The sequence below is a fragment of the Giraffa tippelskirchi genome, chromosome 4, assembly GCF_054371585.1.
Source record: "Giraffa tippelskirchi isolate mGirTip1 chromosome 4, T2T-mGirTip1v1.2.pri, whole genome shotgun sequence".
In the NCBI taxonomy this organism is placed as follows: domain Eukaryota; kingdom Metazoa; phylum Chordata; class Mammalia; order Artiodactyla; family Giraffidae; genus Giraffa; species Giraffa tippelskirchi.
In genome coordinates, this window is record NC_137278.1 from 134871716 (window position 1) to 134891267 (window position 19552).

At 40.8% G+C, this 19552-nt stretch overlaps 1 long non-coding RNA gene across 1 annotated transcript; it reads left to right on the plus strand.

Annotated features, from left to right (window-relative positions):
• The first annotated feature begins 1180 nt into the window (after positions 1 to 1180).
• On the plus strand, positions 1181 to 13498 carry LOC145544861 (uncharacterized). Its single transcript, XR_014081675.1, has 3 exons — positions 1181 to 1284; positions 8084 to 8140; positions 12609 to 13498. It is a non-coding gene; the product is annotated as an uncharacterized LOC145544861 (long non-coding RNA).
• Positions 13499 to 19552: the final 6054 nt, after the last annotated feature.

The following is a 19552-nucleotide window of genomic DNA, read 5'->3' on the forward strand; positions in this document are numbered from 1 at the left end:
ATCTCTGGCAGCGGAGGCTGAAGAGGTCCAGCCTGAGTTTCGGGGGGAGCCCACACGGGCCTTCACCTTGACCTGGGTGCCCAGTGTGAGGGCAGGTAGTGACCATCTGCAGGCGACAGCCTTGCTGTGACATTAAGGATGCTGATACGTAGTGCTCTGAGGCTCCTGAACTGTATGAGCCAGACTCTGCTCCACCTTCCGGGCCACTTCTCTCTCGGAAATCGGAAGCGGAATTCTACTCAGTGCTCTGTAACTCTTATCAGCCTGTGCAGTCTGCACATTTCTGTGGGGTCCGTGCAGAGGAAGGGGGCAGAGGGAGAGCAGGGCTCTCCTGCCTGTTGTCTTCAAGCCTGCACGTGGAAAGCATGCATCTAGAGGGGAGCAGTCTGGGGGAGGTCCTGTGAACAGTCACAGCAAACCTGGAACCAGGCGCTGCCCTAAGCCTTTTACACGTTTGGGGATTTTCTCTTTTAATTCTTATAGCCCCCATGAGCCTGCCTGTGTGTTTTTTCTGTAGTTTTCCCCCCACTATGATTCCTGTTCTACAGATGAGGGCAACTGAAGCACAGAGTGGCTGAGTAATTTGTCTGAGGTCACACAGCTAGTTCCTAAAGAGAAGCCCTAGAACGCAGACAGCCCAGCTCCAGCCTGAGTTCTTAGGCCCCGACTTCTGTGGCCCTTACTCCAGCACAAGGGAGAGCACCACAAGCCCCCCCATTCCTCCAGGAGCTGCGGCATGGAATAAACACCTACTGAGAGCACAGGGGTTTGACTAGAAATAAGAATTACATGGGTACAGCTCACAAAACAGACTTCAAAGAGGCCTAGTCCATAGCATGTATACAGAACAGAACTGATTCTGCCTAGGAGAAATGGCTGCTTCATTTAAATTATCTCACTGCTGTCTCATAACCACTGGGCAAGGGAGATAGAATCTCCTCATCTGATGCAAGAGGAAACTGAGGTGAAGATGGTTGTGTAACCAGGTCCAGATGGTGAAGCCGAGTTCTTTTCCTATTCAGTGAAGCCTCCTCAAAATTCAGAGCTTTGTCCTCACTCCTAAAAGTTGGCATCCATGTCAGGTAACTTCTTTTTGACGTAGAGAGTAAGGGGAAGTGTTTTCATTCAGGCAGTTACCAGATTCACTTCCTAAACTCTGCAACAGGAAGCTGATGCAAACACACCAAAACATCCTGCTCGTGGCAGCCTGGCTGTTTAGAGAGACCTCTAGCTCCAGACTATTCCATCTGAGGCTGACGGGGACTCTGCTGAGGGTCCTGTAAGGTAAAGGGGTGCCATGTTGGAGTTCTAGATCCCACTTGGTCTGAAGAGAAGGCGTTTTAAGAACACTGCAAGTCAGGAGGGGATAAAGAGGAAACAGCGTAAGGAGGAGGGAGGCCTGGGTGGAGGTTGGTTATGGGTCAGACATCACAGCACAATCCAAGCTTTGATCCTCCCATCAGGATCTTCCTTCAACAGTAAAGGTCGCCCAGCCCATGCTGGTCAACCCAACGTCTGTTTTGGCTGCAAAGTATCTTCCTGGAAAAGAAAAAAGAACTGTAGAGCCAGGGCTTAGAGCCAAGATTTCAGGAGAGGAAGGTACATTTTAGCTCTGAAGTACAAGACACATTGCTTCGAAGAACAGGGAGAAAACGAGAAGTATAACTTTGTTTTTAAGCATAGAAGCAAAACTTTGTTCCAGTTCTATGATAACGGTTTTCTTCCTCCCTCCTTCAATTCCCCAATCCTATGAGACAAGGACAATTGTACTAATGAAATCCGCAGTTGCAGAACCTGAAGATCAGTTTATATTGGGTTTTACTCTTTGGGGAAGATAAATGGGGCAAGGTCTTAGACTTTCCAATGAGTAGGAAAAAAGAAAACAAAGAGGCGCATAAAAATAACCCAGCATTTGGGTATCAAGGGCAGCAATGATTCAAGTAAGAGTATAACAAAGGAACTGTGTGGCTGTGTCAGAACCATAGTGACTTGTGTGAGAAACAAAGGGAAGTGAGTCCTGTCCCTTCTGGCCAAGGCGTGCAGGCAGCATGCCTGAAGCCTGGGGGCAGCCTGCTTTCCCTTGGGGCTGCTTGAGGGATTAGGTAAATATAAACCTCTTCAAATAACCCAAGATGTGAGAAATTGAAAGCATAGCAAGCTGGAGTAGTCATCAGAGGACATATTTAGGAGAGCTTATTTTGCAAGCTAGAATTACAGAACAAGATGCAGTCAATTAAAAGTATTAAAGGGTGAAGTTTCTATGATTGGGAGAGAGTTGCCGTCTATGACAAAGAGCCAGAAGGGACCACCATCCTCCAAAGATCAGGCAATCATTTTAATAAACTGGCTCATTCTCCCTTGCCCCATTCTCCCTTGCCAGTTTCTACATCAAGACTAGTTCAAGATTTCAACAAAAGGAAGTGGTTTACAAAAGAATCAGCAGGAACCCAGAAATGTTTAATTAAAATAAAAAAAAAAATGACCACACAAGGAAAAACTTGCTCTGTATACCATTTAAGTTACAGGTGTTTTTTAAGTAGCAAAGGGTAGGAACTTTAAAAACAGACACTGCTACAAATTTTCACTATATTCACAGAATTCTGTATAGCCCTTTAGGTACTGTCATGTCACTTACCTTGGTGGAGTCTCATAATTCCCTACTTAGGTAGAGCAAGAATTATGGTCATTTTACAGATGAGGAAACTGTAGCTCTGGAAGGTTAAATATATTGATATGGTCACACAGCTAATAGGGCAGGACTGAGATATGAACCCTGTCTGCATCATGCTTTTTTTCCACAGGTACCTCAAAAGATAAAATCTGAGCTCAACTAATACGTTGTAAGTGTTTATCATGTGCCAGACACATGCTAAATTATTTATATTTATCATTTCATTCAATCCTCAGCCACTCTCCTCAGTTGACAGATGAGGAAATAGAGGCACCGAGAAGTGCAACAGCTTGCTCAAGGTCACACAGCTTGTAGGTGGCAGATTCCAATCCCCACTAGGGGCCACATTTTAAAGTGGTCATTTGGTACGATTACACACAAGTAATTATTCTATAGTCTTTTCTTTTTTATGCTTATTGCAATATTATCAATTTACGTGATTTTTCTGCTTTAATTTTCACAAAAACACTTTACGATGTGTAATGTTGTTCTTCTGTATCCAACATTTAAAAAGCTCTGTATCTTTTAAAACCTTACTGAAGCTGAGGGCCTTTGCCTCTGTTTCATCCTCTCTAAAATGAGAACATGAATGGTTATCATTAAGATTAAACTATGTTTATTCATGGAAAACACTTGTAATTAGCACCAAGTGGTTTTCATTATTGCCCATGGCCTGCCTTCCCCAGTATGGCTAAGAACTTGAGTTGTAGAAATCCACTTACTACCATTAAGGCAGATGCATATGTCTCGCCAGCGTTCAGAATGTGCTTTAAAACAAATTGGAATAAATGATCAAAAGTTCAAACAAGAAAGTGAGTTATTGATAACAAAATTATAAAGTTCAAAATGATCTGCAGGACCTGAAAATAAATGCCTCCGAAGAGGAGTAAAATGGAAACCACATATTTTTTTTAACTTTCCAAGAAACACATTTCACTTAATCCACTGTGAACCACATTTCTGTTAAAATGCAATGATTATTTTCCAAAAATAAGTAGTATGAAGTCACATAAAAAGCTAATAAAAGTCCATGTCCAACTATAAGAGAGCCTTATTGAGATCTCACTTAAAATTGAGGAAGGAAATTCGTGGTCAGGTTTTTATTTCATCTTTAATTTCCCACGGTTTTCAAAGAGCCATATTACAACTCTCTCTCAAACATGTGCAAGGAAGTATTGTGATTGTGAAAATAGATACTCCCAATACCTAAGCTAAATATTTACATTCTGCCTTTTTTAGTTAAACAATTGACTTTGTTCTTTAGCATTTAGGTCAAAATATTTAAATGCTGTAAAACATCAATAACAAAAGGATATGGTTTTTCACCAGATAGTCTAAACTTACTGGTTTTAGCAAAAGCTTCACAAGAAGAAATTGGGCACTTAAAAAAATGTTAACTTGCATACACCCTGGAAATAAGAAAAAAAAGGTGGGGGAGGAGTCAATCATTTATTCTTTTTGCCACAACACCACATTTCTTCCACTTCCTTATGTTTATGTAGTTAAGACTTGCTGAGCATTTACACCTACTTACATCATCGCAACAATAGCTTCAATTTTCTGTCTTTACATAGCATTTACTTCAAAGTAGTTCTTGGATTGACATGCCTTGGTTTATTTATTTTCAGAGCATGCCTGTCTATAGGTACAGGACTAGCATCTTATCTTTATCCTACAAAATTAAAACTAGAGGTACTAGAGGATGAAGGGACCTGCCCCCAAAAGACAAACTATTATTAGGAAACTTGCCTTATAACTCACATCTTCTATAATATAGTAGGGTGTTCTCCCACTGGATTATTTTTCCTTCACATAAGGGAGCAGCCAGGCTGCTCAAACTGGGCAGGACAGACTACCTGGGCAAATTCCAAGAACATTTTTGGAGGATGGGTTAATGTGACCCAGCAGTGGCTCTGAGGCTGGAAAGAAAAAGTGAGGCTCAGAGAACTGTGGATGTTTTGTGATATTCAGTGAGCTACATGTAACTACTGTTAACAAGACAGTCAAATCAAGCTGTGTAAGAGAAGTTGAAAAACAAGCGTTTTCTAACAAACTTCTTTTCTTGTTGGTTTCATTTGAGACTTCTGTTCAGGCCCTGTGTTTTGTGTGTGCCTCGTGCCTGCCCAGCCCAAGTTCTCCTGTGTGTTATTGGAGCTGCTGTTGCAGAAGCTGGAAGGCCAGCTTCTGCAGCCACCAGCTCGGGGCAAGAGGCTTTATGCGAGGAGACTACAGAGGGGAATGTCTGACTGCACCAAAGCGGTCACATTGATGACACTGGAATGGTACGTTCTTCAAGAAGGAAGCCATTCAGACACCCTTTGCTGCAAAAGCCACGAGGAAACATTTGGATTCCCCCAGTCATTTCTCTCAAACCTGACTTAAGCTGCCAGGACTGAGTCACTTTCTTTCCACTGTGGCTCACATTACAGGTGGCAGGTTCCACCTGTTTCAATATTTGAATGATGACAAAAGTGACCCTAAAGAGCTGAGTGACGTGGGCAGCTGAGCAGGCTTCCACACCAATTGTGGGAGAAACCAAGATAACCTGCCCCCTATAAAAGGAATTACAAAGACAAATAAGGCCAAAAGAGGGTGTTCCAAGAGGTTCTTTTGTCTAAAGCTCTTTCTGGGGGTTAACGAGTGTTGGGTGAGGGATCAGTTTAAACAGTAGCAGGAGAGGGCATAAGCTTAAGTTACAGTGGAGAGAATGAAGGTCAGATATATTAAGGCCCTTCTAAACACGGGAAAGCTAACACGGGAGGAGAAAGAATAGACCACGCAGATCTCTGAAGTAAGATCTGTCGCAAGTCTTTCTCAAACTAGGATTTTCAACAAGGAAATAGGTTTCTGCCCAGTGAGGCACCTTGAGAAGAGAAGATTCAAAATCCTTCTTTGCGATTTTGAAACTCTCTTCCCCTGAATCCCTCCATCCTTGCCCTCCAGTGCAAATCTCGCCATTATCTGTTTTGTGTGTTAATTGCTATAGTACTGAATATAATGCCAGGAACAGATTTCTCACAGCTCTGCTTTTCACCGCATTCACCTTCTGCAAAGCACCACCCTTTTGCAACCACCTCTCAGGAGAGGATGGAGTGATTAATTAATAATGATTTAGGCAATGGGGAAAATTTCACCAGTTCTCCTCCATCTTAATCTTGCCAGTCCAAGAAGTGGCAGCCAGCTGTCACAGAAACAGGAGACAAGGTCAGGAGATGGTAGAGTAAACAAGCACTTTAAAGAGAAGCTCAAAAGATCGGGAGTTTTGTTTTGCTTTTGCCACTCAATGTTCTGTGCAGCTTTGTGTTAGTAACTCCACTGCTCTCTGCCTGCTTCCCTCATAAAACCTGCTCATGTCTTCTCTTGATGCTAGCTAAATAAGAAAGAATCCAGCAATCAATATATAGTCTTTCTTCCTCCTGTATCTAGTCACTCACACTAAAGGTTTCTGGAAGATATAAATTCCCATCATCAGAATCTCAGAAAATGACCATGAGTTGGACAAAGCTGGCCCTTTACCAATGCTTATATGATGTAAATAATATTTATTTCTCTCTGAAGTCTAGTATCTTACTAAAAGAATTTCTAGAACAAGAATAATTTTGTGATTAAATATTATTTTAATTTAGGAATTGTTAGTGAATTCAATTATAATAAAGACTTGGGGTAATTGTATTTCATGTCTGAAAAATCAATATATATTTGATGCTTTTCTTTAACTGCTGCTAGTACTGATATTTTCAGGATTAAAACATCTGTAGTTAAACCATCACAATTCAGCATTTCCCACTGAGGAAGATGTTATGGCTGGGTTTTCATTAGATGATGTTTATGGACTTTTTATAAATGAAGATTATGGGATGCGGTCCTGTCACTTCATGGCAAATAAATAGAGAAACAATGGAAACAGTGACAGACTTTATTTTCTTGGGTTCCAAAATCACTGAAATTGTGACTGCAGCCACAAAATTAAAAGACACTTGCTCCTGGGAAGAAAAGCTATGACCAACCTAGGCAGCATATTAATTAGCAGAGACATTACTTTGCCCACAAAGATCCATATAGTCAAAACTATGGTTTTTCCAGTAGTCATGTATGGATGTGAGAATTGGACCATAAAGAGGCTGGGCATCAAAGAATTGATGTTTTTGAACTGTGGTGTTGGAGAAGACTTTTGAGAGTCCCTTGGGCGGCAAGGAGATCAAACCAGTCAATCCTAAAGGAAATCAATCTTGAATATTCATTAGAAGGACTGAGGTCGAAGCTGAAGCTCCAATACTTTGACCACCTGATGAGAACAGCTGACTCATTAGAAAAGACCCTGATGCTGGGAAAGATTGAGGGCAGGAGGAGAAGGGGATGGCAGAGGATGAGATGGTTGGATGGCATCACTGACTCAATGGACATGAGTTTGAGCAAGCTCCAGGAGATGGTGAAGGACAAGGAAGCCTGGTGTGCTGCAGTCCATGGGGTCACAAAGAGTTGGACACGACTGAGCAACTGAACAACAACGGACTTTTTATAGCCATTAAGCCTCGTCACATAACTAGATTTTCATCTTCTACAAAACTTTAAGGATCAAAACAAATATATTAAGCAAGAAAGGATGTGTTGCTATATCTCCTCGTCAAATGGGACAAATAGCATAGGAAAACAGCCAAGTTTACTAAAAGTCACAAATACAGATTATCGAGATAAAAAGAGAGAGCAGAATTCCTGAATCCCAGGCAAGGACAGATGACTCTGTCTCCTCTCTTCCACTGTGACACACGTGCCCAAAGGGATGTGCAGCTGACACATTGTTTGTCCCTCAACCCCTTTGTGATTTACAGGTAACACCCAGGCCCACAGAGTTGAAGTCACGTAGCTAGTAAGAGAGGCCTCTTTCCCACCTAGGGACCATGGCCCTCTCCCAGACACTGATCTGTTCATCTCATGTTCCATCCAAGAGCAACTGGAACAGACTGCCTCATTCATTCAGCCAACATGTACCGAGAACCTAGCAGGCTAAGCCCCAGGAGGAATGGCCAAATCTCATCTGCTAAAACACATTTCTCGCTCCCCTCAATGGAAAAAAAAAAGAGATCAAAAGTCAAAATGTACAGGGTCCTAGGTAAGGACAAGGCTTGGATGGGCTTTGAGGTTAGGCAGACCTGGATACATAGTCTGACTACACTTTGCTAACGTGTGACCTTGGGCTTCTGCATCCTCTTCTTTAAAACTGTGAAAATTCCTCAGAGGTCGTTTATGAGGATTAAATGAGATAGCACTTAAAAAAAAATAATAGTAACATAGTGTCTGGACATAGTAAGGGACTGAGTAAGTGTAAGCAGTCAGTGCTACTACTGATTACATCAGGCTGGGAGTGAGAAAAGTATCAATACTTCTGTCGCTTTTTCTTTCTTCTCCCATCAGATGGCCTCAGAGCATGCACCTCATGCCATCTGAACCACATCAATATGAGAATTATGGGTAAGTTACAGGTGGCCTTGCAAGGCCACTTTTAGTCGACTCTGTCTGCAAGGTTTCCTAACTATGTGTGTGGGTGTGTGTGTGGGTGGGGGTGTGTGTGTGAGAGAGAGAGAGAGAGAGAGAGGCTTTCTCACTAACCATGGCTTTTAAATTCCTTAGGGTCTATGAGTCATCCACCTGTCCGAACTTGTACACCTTCTGCAAGTAAAACTTCAGAACCTTGCCTAATAAGTTTTTGGTTAATAGATAGCAGATTAAGATGAGAATTACTAAACTGAAAAGCAAAAAGAAGTGTACTGAGAGTTTCCCCCAATACACCCTTTATGTGTTGTCTCTGTAATTCCTTTAATCCATAACCATGCAAGGCACTCCATGAAAAGAGACACGGGATCCTCTGAGTTCTCCTGGAGGACTTAGGATAAGTGCTGGTAAACACGGAGATGCCCAGGCAGTCAGGGCTATATAAAGACAGGCACGTCAGTGCTCAGAAGGGTGAACATCTATAAGACACAGGGGTTAGCAGGATGATGGTCAAGAGTGAAGCAAGACAATACCTGTTTGGAAAGACTTCAAGGAAAAGAGTTCTGAAGGGCAGTGGAGTGACAGGCAGACATCAGAGTTGACAAGAGGGAGTAAAGCAGAGATGGCAGGAGATAACATAAAAAGTGACTGCTGGAGAGCAGAGAGCAAAAGTGAGGGGATTTGCAAACTTCTCCAGGACCCCTTGACACCTACATAGTCAGAGAGAACCAGAGAGTGGAGTACGGCAAATTAGAAGCATACGTAATTATGTCGTCCATTTTCCCCCTTCCATGTTTGTCTGTATTAAACATGGAATACAGACAAACAGTATTTAACTTTCTACTTACACTTATCATAGTGGGAATGTGAATGCCCCAAACCCAAAGTCATACAAACAACTTCAAAACCCCAGAAGTGAATTATTAGCCTCACATGGATCACTGAAAAGTAGAAGCATCTAGGAGGAACAGTAGAACTTCTTTTAACTACAGAACTACCTATAATTTAAAGAACAAACTTCCAGAAATGGTTTTGTTAACATGGCTTGCCATATATGATGGCAAGTTTTTAATGACTAGAAGGTTTACAGTTTTACTTTTTGCACAACAATATCTAATCCAGCAGTACTGTGTAGTCAGTGGAGACTTTTATAAAAATATTCGTTGACTAAGCTGGTCATGCCCTCGACTCAGGTCATAAGACTCACAGGCATATTCCTTGCAAGAAACTTTGATTAGATTCTCCACGAAGGCCCTATGGGCCATGTGGGTGACAATTTATATATTAATAGTAAAATAATATCTCCTTTAAGGAGCACATTCGAGGTGACAAACACTATTCTAGTGCCTTCCTCCTCATCATCTCCAATCCTCAGTTAAGGAATCCCACCCTGTAATAAAGCAGATGTCTTAAGAGATGAGAAAACAGGGGCTTCGAAGGAGAGACCGTCTTCCCAAGTTGCATAATTAATAAGTCATGGAAAGGAGACTACAGTCCAGCTCTCTTGAATTCCACAGCGAGGTTGGGGAAGGGAGAGGGGGTCTTACCTAAGAATCAGATTACATGAAGAAATCTCTTAAACCTATGCTTTAAACTAAAAAAAAAAAAAAAAAAACCCAAATGAAAAAAACTATCTTTGTAGACCTGTAAACAGTTTTTCAAATAGAAAATTAAATATCCAGTAAATAAGCTCCAACAGTCACGACTGTAAGATTGAAACTAGACTCTAAACCGCACTAGGAGCCCTTCCCCCACCCATTCCCCTGAGGAAAGGAGGTCAGATTTCTCCAGGCACCCCAAGGCCTCCATCCCATCAGCCTGCCAGGAGTTCTGCTCTCCAGGTCTGACACCAGAGGTTGAAAATAATTGCCGTCTGAGCTCTCACCTCATTGCCACTGGCAGCTAAAATCAATCTTACTAGTTAAGACAATCTCATAGGAAACAATCCATAACATCCTGCAGACATTTGCCTCTGAGAAAGATGGATCTGGTACAGTCGCCTCCGCGCCCGCCCTGGCCCCTGCTCGGCTGGCAGAGGGAGGCGCCTGCGGGCAGAGAGAAGCCGCCAACCCCAACACCGGCCTGGCCTCCCGCTGGCTCCGCATCCTCGCCTGGCCCGCGCGCAGGAATAACAGCAGCCTCCACCGAGGCAGCAGCCAGTGTGTTCAAGTTGTTGTTTCTGGCTGGGTGAGCAAGTCTAGACCTTGGGAACTAGGAGGCCGCCTGGGGACTGGCAGAGGCCTCTCCTGCGTCCTGCCTGACTTCCAAGGTGATGCCCACTGCTCCTGCACTCCCCATCTTCTTACCTGAACCCAAGAAAAACCAGTCACCACCTTGGGAATTCACTGTAACCAACTTGCCCCGGGGACGGCATTTCTAGCGCAATTGGACAATGCCAGCCATTCTACACTCTTTAAGAAGGTGTAGGTGAAGGGGCTGAGTGAAGCGTGAAGCTGTGACATTGTGACTTTATACTGTGAGACGAGATGGACAGGAGATACAGCACAGCCTAGACAAAACCAAAGTAATGCTGATCACAATAGGAAGAAATTAAAAATCTAGAAGGGAGGATTAATATTTAACACTGCATCCTTTGTAAAGAAGGCACAGCTTCTGAATTCACATCACTTGTATTTTCCCAACGCAAAAAATGTTTATCCAGCTGCAAATGTATTTGGAATGCATATTATTCTACAGTCCCTCTTTCCAAATACCCTTCTTCTATCACTTTCTCTTTTTTTGCTAGATCTTTTTAATATTGATAATCATCTTTTTGAATCTCTTCCTCTCTCCTAGCTTGAATCTCTAGGAAAAATAATAATAGTAATAATAAAGTCAAATATAAAGGAAAAGATCAAAAAGAAAGAAGGTTTTAGATATGAATTCTGATTTCAGAATTCCCCTTTGAAGCTGATGATGATTTCTTTCTAAGCTGCATTTATGAACACGTGCTCCATAGTGGCTTAATGATCCCTTTCCTTAGGAAACATGCTGAATTTCAGGACCCACGCCATTTCTCCTCCACTTGCATTGCTTTGGTTTAATCCCACCTTTACTTTTTTGCCTCTCAAAGAGATTGGCAGCCACTGCTCTCCAGTGCTCCAGGCTCACCCTCTCCATGCCACCCTACTGCCTTGATACCCAAGTAGCATCCTAAATTTTAAATCTCTTAATGTTCACCTTAAAACTTTTCACTGGCTACCCATGACCTTGAGCAGAGGTTCTTAATAGTTTGGGACATTTGATTAGAATTTTGGTCACTCTTTGTCACTCTTTAAAAGCAAATCACTCAGGATAAATAATAAATCCTGAGTTAAGAATTTCTTCCTTGGTTTAGAGCAGAGGTCACTAAAGGGGTGTGCATGTGCCCTGGGGATACATTAGATGGCCCATGGTGGTACAGAGAAAACAATTATTAGCACTTTTATGTTTACACATTCTTTGTCTTGAACAAAACTAAAAGAATATAATTAGGAGGTCGTTTAAATGCATACTAATACTGAATGTATGAAATGACACTGGCACTCTTGCCCTGTCTGGCTTTCACCTAACACATCTAAGATTCTCTAAAAAGAAAGGAAATTCCACAAACAAGGGGTGATGCTGCATCCTCATTCATTTCTTCACCTTCATCTATGGTCATGATTTACATTCTACAGGTTGTAAGATGCCATGGACGGTTAGGTTATGAAAACTGAGTCCTTCATAAAGGAGATTCTTCACAATTCTTTTAAGTTAGATGAAAAATTTCACACCCATACCAGTATGCTAGTTATTTTGTATCCAAATAATTAAAAAGAGTTATTCCACTACAAAATGATTTGCATATTTTCCTTTTGCAAATGACAAGGATCCCAAGTTGCCGGACTTTTTCATGTGAGAACTAGTGGCTGCCAGAATTATGCAGATATTTTCAGGAAAAGGAATATGCTTGGTCGGTCTCTTTAAGGTAAAGATGACCTTTTAATGGCGAATAAGAATGTAACTGCTTTTCTGAAATAATTTGCTATTTTGAAAATGGGTGTGGTAGGCAGTCTCTGAGGTCACCCCTCCCCCTTCCTACCCCCTCTTCCTGGTGTTCATGCTCTTGTGTAACCCCTTTCCCCTTGAGTGTGGGCTGGACCTCAGGACTCACTTCCAACAAGGAGAATATAGGAAGGTCGAATGTGTGCTCAGTTGCTCAGTGGTGTCAAACTCTTTTGCAACTCTATGGACAATAACCCACCAGGCTCCATGGGGTTTTCCAGGCAAGAATACTGGAACAGGTTGCCATTTCCTTCTCCAGGGGTCTTCCGAACCCAGGGATTGAACCCACATCTCCTGTGTCTCCTGCATTGCAGGTGGATTCTTTACTGCTGAGCCATTAGGGAAGCCCATAGCAAGGTTACCTCTGAGATTAAGTTACAGAAAGACTGTGATTTCTGTCTTATGCTTGCTCTCTTAACAGAGAAGCCAACTGGTAAGAAAGTACTCTCTCTGCAGTAGCCATGAGGACCCAAGCGAGGTCTGCCAACAGGCATGTGAGTGAACTTGGAAGCAGATTCGCCCCCAACCCAGCCTTGAGCTGCCTGGAGAACTGGCCACCACCCCAGTTGCAGCCTTGAGACAAAAGAACACAGCAAAACCACTCCTAGATTCCTGACCACAGAAACCGTGAGATAATAAATGTCTGCTGTTTTAAGCCACTAATTTTAGGGATACTTTGTTATACAGCAATAGATAACTCATGCACTTGGAGAAAGCTTTCCCATCGTCAATGAGCTGATGGCTGAAAATCATATGAATGCATTTCATTAAATAAAAATTTTAAAAAAACTCTCCCATCTGCACATTTAAAAAAAAATTTAGAAACAGAATTTGCTAGCCTATTTTTTTTTAAATCCCAGATAAAATTATCAATGGATTTGAACCAACTGTTAAAAATACAGAAATGCAACACCTTCTAAAGAGTTTTCAATAATGAATGATTGACACCAGAGAAGATGAAGTTATTAATTAAACTTCAAGAAAGATCTGAACATAGTGCTCAAAGTAAACAGAGTCATGATTTGGTCAGTCCTGCTAACAAACACTCCTGCTCTTTTTGCGTAGTATCTTGTTTTGATTAAAACTAGAAATTAAAATAAACTGAACTTAGAACCAGTCCTTCAAATTACCCTATCACAAGGTATTACACAAAAGTTTTCAAAAATATATAACATTTTCAAACACATTGCTCATGCTAATATTTAATAATATTTTTGTGGGAGTGAAAATTTTAAATGTTGTCTATGTAATTTTATCTCTGTGTATTTTGTAAAAGATACAATAAACTAGTATGATGTACATGTACATAAACAATTAAATATCAGTATAAATTATTAAATAACTACCTAGTTGGAGAGGACAGGCTCAGGTTATTTTAACAATTGAAACAGTTTATATATCCCTGACCTCGAAGGTAAGTCCAAATGCTTTCCCTGAGTTTGTATAGCTTCCACCTATCTTTCTAGCCCTGCACTTGGAGCCACTTGCAATTCTCAAGACTCTCTTGGGTAAGTTTAGAAGTGAATCCTCCCCCAGAAGCCTTTCTTCCACCACCACCCCCCACCTGGCGGCCATGTCTACTAAGAATTCCTACTCATATTTCAATGGTCAGCTTACTTGTCAGCTATTCCATGGCATTTCCTCTTCCCGTTCCTCTCCCTCCACCTCCCAAGGTATACAGTACCTTTGTAATTCCTTTATTATAGGACTTACCATACTGTGATGTACTTCAAGGATTTATTTTTCATCTACGCTTATCAAACTGAGGGCTTCCTACAAAATTTTCTCAGTAGATGCATGTACAGATGAACTCTGTTTCCCAGAACATTTTTCTCCATGGTTCAAAGTCTAACAAGGTGAGAAGAGACTCTCCCTTCATCTTATCCTGGACAGCTATCTGGAAACTTTACCACCAAGATTCAGTTTAATAAACCTTTAAATATTTTTTCCAAAATATTTAAAAATTGATATAAGGACCAGATCTAGCATTTGAAAGCAGCTTTCTTATAACATTGGGTAAGCCAGCATTGTCTGCCAGACTGCCTCAGCTTAAATCTACTTCTGCCGCTTGGGCACATTAAATATCCTCATGGCACTCAATTTCCTCATCTAGTAAATGAGGAAAATAATAATTAATGCATATAGGTGTGTCACAGAGTAAAAGTTCAATAAGCGTTGGTTATTATCCTGTTGCTTTTGTGCAGGAATATTCAGCAAATGAGTAATAAGTGTTAACTAAGCTCCCAGAGTGGGTCTCCCCTGTAACCTACCCCGGTGAACAGACACATGCATCCACAGAGAGAGGCATCTTAAGGGCAGGGCTGTGTCTACTTTTATTTTCATTGCTGTAACCCCAGTGCCTGGCATAGAGTAGGAGCTCCATTAATGTTTATTGATTTATTTCTAAATTCCCCATACATTCCTGCCTTGTACAGATTTGAATTCACATTGTGGTTCAGACTACCCTTTGGAAAGCATTCTCAGGGTGGCTATTGTCAGAAACAGGATGTGAGGGAACAGTTAACGAGGCTGATGTTGCAGGAAAAGCTGAGAAAGAGACATGGGAGGAAATTATGGTTCAATAGGGTCCAAAAGTCTATCAGTAATGTAATGGGAAATGATTCACAAATGCGTATTTACAGACAAGTACAAAATGTTCCAGTGACTTCAAAAAGTAAAATAGCTTATTTTAAAACAAACAAACAACAACCTTGACAAATTCTAACACAGAAGAAAAACTGTTTAAAACTGAATCAATGTTGTAGTCAGAATTCTTTCAGTTACAGGTGACTAATGCAAAGTTAACTGCTATAAGAAAGGAATTTTGTGGGCTTGCATAAATAAGGGTAGAGGTTTGTCTCGGGGACATGTAAATTGTTGTCAGGTGGGTCTTTCATCTATTTATTCCTTTATCTATACATCCACATGTCCATCTCTCTGACTTCTGATCTATCTCCCTAGCTTTTGATTGTCTCTGACTTCAGGCAAGTGTTCTCCATTTGGCAGAGAGAAAAAAGGGCAAAACCACTAACAACTCCAAGTTCATTAGCCAGAGGTGGGAAGTTCCTTTTCCCTCCTGGGTCCATGTAGGGTGAGAAGGGTTATTGGATAACCTCAACAGTATCTGTCTACCACAACCATGATGGAAAAACTACTCCAAATTCTACTACTTCAACACACAGACCACTCTCCACCTTCACATTTCCTGGCCGTGCTAGTGAATAACTTTTATGTAGTATCCTGGCACATATTTTCTCATTTGAGATTTTGTCATAAGCATTTTACTTGTTGCTACATAGACTTTATAATGACCAGTTTTAAGAGTCCATATAAGATTTAACTGTCATTAGTCATTATGCAATAATTTACTCAATCATTGTCTTAGAGATTACTATTTCTGCAATTTCCAGCTGCTGTTATAATTTAAAAGTAATTATTCTCTTCCTACCTGTAGTTTGAAAATATATATTTCCTTAAGATACTTCCCAGAAATTGGATTAATGAGTGAAATGGTAAGAACAGTTACATAGATCTAGTTCTTAAGATATATAACCAAATGTATGTTCAAAAAGTTGAACCAGTTTTCAGTGTATCCAGTGATGTCTATATGCCACAGCATCACCATATGATACCGAGTGTCATGTGTAGATAAACCTTCATGAAGTCATGATGCCTGAACATTCTCACCAGTTCACAGTGTTTTCATTAATAGCCTGACTCTCTTGAGGAAACATACATGAGATTACTTAGCCCAGTACATAGTACATAGGCAATAAAAGTTAAGTAAATCTGCAAAGGAATCTATTATGTTCCTACTTATGTTTCTAGGGAAGTCCACCCTTTGAAATTTGGGCTTTGCTTATACAAAGTACAGCACAAAGATAAGCAAAAATAAATCTGTGGGATCATTTCTACATAAAACTATACAGAAGTTAATTTATTTGCTGACTTGCTTCAGCTTCTCTTATCTGTTTTGGAAAACAATCAAATAAATCTGAGGGTGTTATTATCACAGAAGCATAATGCAATTATTTGGAAGGTCCTTCTCTAAGAAATTTTTTTTTTCCCAAGATTAACCAAGCCCACCATTGCTCAACCTCATGTGTCAAAACCCTGGGTGTGTCAGAATGACTTATGGATGGTCAGGTCATGGCTTTATGCTGTCGCCTGGGCCCCATTCCCAATCCTCCTATTGAGAATTCCCATGGAAAGCCAGGCATTGGTAACTTTTTCAATCTGTTTAGGTGATTCCGACACAGAGCCAGAATCCAATAATCAGGGAAGCAAATAAATCAGTCAGTAATGAGGTATTAGTATTAACGTCAGTTGTTTTTAACCCTTCAATTTAAATTGAGAGCAAACTTGTTTGGGTGTTTTCCTAATACCTTTGCCCTGTCTCACAGTTCCACATGGCAAGAATATGCCCCTCCCCAAGCCTGCCTCTTGCAGCCCCTCTGCCCACTCTCTACGGACAGGCCTGCTGCACTTCCTGCTTCCCACAGGAGACTGTGCTTCTTTAGGTTTCCAGTGCCTGCACCTGGGTACATCCACCCAAAGCCTTATTGAAGGACCAGTGGGTGCCCTAGGCTCACAGATCCATGCCACATTCTCCAGAATCCACCTGCGTCACTCTCTCAATCTCCTGGCTCCCAACTCTGCCAGGAAAGGGGGAGCTATTTCTTGGGCCCCCTCAAACCCCATGAGTAGTCATCTATTTATGCATCTCACCTTCCTTTCTAGACCACATGCTCGTTGAAGGCAAGCTGGCACATCTTCTGTATGGTTTGTAAGACACAGAGCCTGGCGCCTGACAGACATCAGATAAATGTGCAATGAACAGAGCGTGAAGAGAGATGTGACTCCTCTCCACGCCTGCTCTGTGCCAAACAGCATGTGAGGTCTTTCCATGATCTCATGCTGCCTGCATCACAGCCCCTGGGAGTTAGGATTTAATATTCCCAATTTGCAGGTAAGAATAGAAATTATCATCAAATAGAGCCCATTCTGTCTGAGAGTATTTATTGGCAAGAACATTAAAAAGTGAGAATTTATTCCCCCTTCTCTACCTCCTGCCTAGTTTTCTTGAGATGGTTTGCTCTAAGCACACAAAAGTCCACAGATCCCTGCCATTACAGACATATAATTTACCTAGAGATGTGTGCTCTTGGTTGGAAATTATCAAATCGATGAGCTTTAACCCAGACAAGTGCCCCTTTCCCTTTCTATGTCATTCATTATCATGAGATCTTGGTATTTCAGATAGGATTGTGCCATTTGGGCTGGGCACTTAAGATTCCTCTAAGGTCCAAGGCTGAGTCATTTTCAGGTAATGGGCTTTAATGTCCAAGGAAAGAGACATCCTTAATCACCTTCTGAACCTGTGCCACAGACCTGCTGTAATACTCAGTTCAGTTGTTCTAGAACCTTACATAATTGATCTTGTGATTTGAAATTGAATCACTTTTCAGTCTTCCTCCAAAGTAGTTGCCCTCCTGAACTGCACTCATTACAGCTGCACTGAGTCAGGCAGCTAAAGAAAATGAAAATGATCATTCCCAGTGCTTCCACCTTCACTGAGGAGCTTCGAAGTCACTCTGAGTCCCTTTCAGCCTCAAGGGCAGAGTGAACCACAGGCAAACTTTTTCCCAGTCAGAAAAAATACTGAGGGTGAAAATCAGAGGAAAAGGAGATCCTTGCACAGGCCCAGGGATTCAGGTCCTTAGTCCTCCAAGGACTCTGGCCCACCACTCACCCTGAGGAAGTGATCAGTTATGCTCACCCTTGTGCACACCACCAGGTAGAGAATCTGCATCAGTGTAAAAAATGTCAGTGTGCAAAGTGTGTAAAATTCATTAGGACAGACCCCGCTCATTTAAAATTTGAGGTTGTAAAACCTGAATGTTGGCACTCTCTCCATTTACAGATAGGGAAACAAAGGCTCAGAGAGGTTAAGTGACTTGCCCGAAATCACACAGCTTTCAGGCAGTAGAACTGTGGTTTGAAGATAGTCCTCCCTAATTTAAATTCAATGTTTTGTTTAATAAAGAGTACCGCTCTTAAGGGGGAGAGAAAGCTGAAATTTAACTTTATTCTAAGATAGAATAATTTATCACCTAAAAAATAGCATAACAGGATGTGTAGAGCAGAGGGTAGACAGAAAGATATATGGTTTTTCTGGTTTAAAAGAGATAGTTAGGAATAAGGAAGAAGTAGGAGATTAGAGTTAAAAGTCCACTCTTCAATTTACCAGTTGATAATCTTGGAAAGTTGGTTGACTGCCATGAACTTTGAATTTTCTCATGTATAAAATGGACTACTCACAGGGTTATTCTAAGATTTAAATTAGGTAATCCAGATAAACTAGCTGAAACTCAGGTGCTCAATAAACACTCCTTCTCTTCCTTGAAATAGACATGTTAACCATCATTCTTATCATTCTTATTCATTCATTGAAGAGTCCTCCTAAGGACTCTTAGATAATGTGACTCTTAGGGTCTGTTACTGTGTATATTTATTTGCTTAAATATTTATTTTCTGCCTCTTCCCACAAGGAAGTAACCTCAGACAGGACAAATGCATTTCTGTCCTGTTCTCCTCATTGTACCTGGTTCCTAGCACAGGGCCTAATTCATAATGACAATTACAAAAAATTGGCAAATGATAGAAAATAATTAAAAACTTCATAGATGAGAAGCTGCTTTTCCACACCTTTTTTTTTTAAAAAAAGAAAGGGTAATATTTTTGCTAATTATTTTATCTTATATGAGCCCTATATAAAGAATATGGTTATATATATTTTTTTAATTATGTGAAATTGAAAGTGTTAGTCGCTCAGTCATGTCTGACGCTTTATGGCCTATAGGCCACTAGACTCTTCTGAATTATGTACATATACATATATATCCAACACAGTGTATACTAATACAGTTATAATGTAGTACATTAAATTACATATTATAGTTTATGTTATATATTATGGGCTTCCCTTGTGGCTCAGCTGGTAAAGAATCCACCTGCAATACGGGAGACCTGGGTTCAATCTCTGGGTTGGAAAGATCCCCTGGAAAAGGGAAAGGCTACCCACTCCAGTATTCTGGCCTGGAGAATTCCATGTATAGTCCATGGAGTAGCTAAGAGTTGGACACAACTGAGCAACTTTCATTTTCACTTTCATGTTACATGTTATATTTATATATATATAGTTATATATTTTGTATAGTATATAGATATATATTATAGTTATAATGTAGTATACTAACATATACTAAAATAATGCAATAAATACTATGTATTATATAATAATATAATATTAGTGTCAATATGTTATATATGTAATAAATTATATTTAGATATCAAAATAAAGGA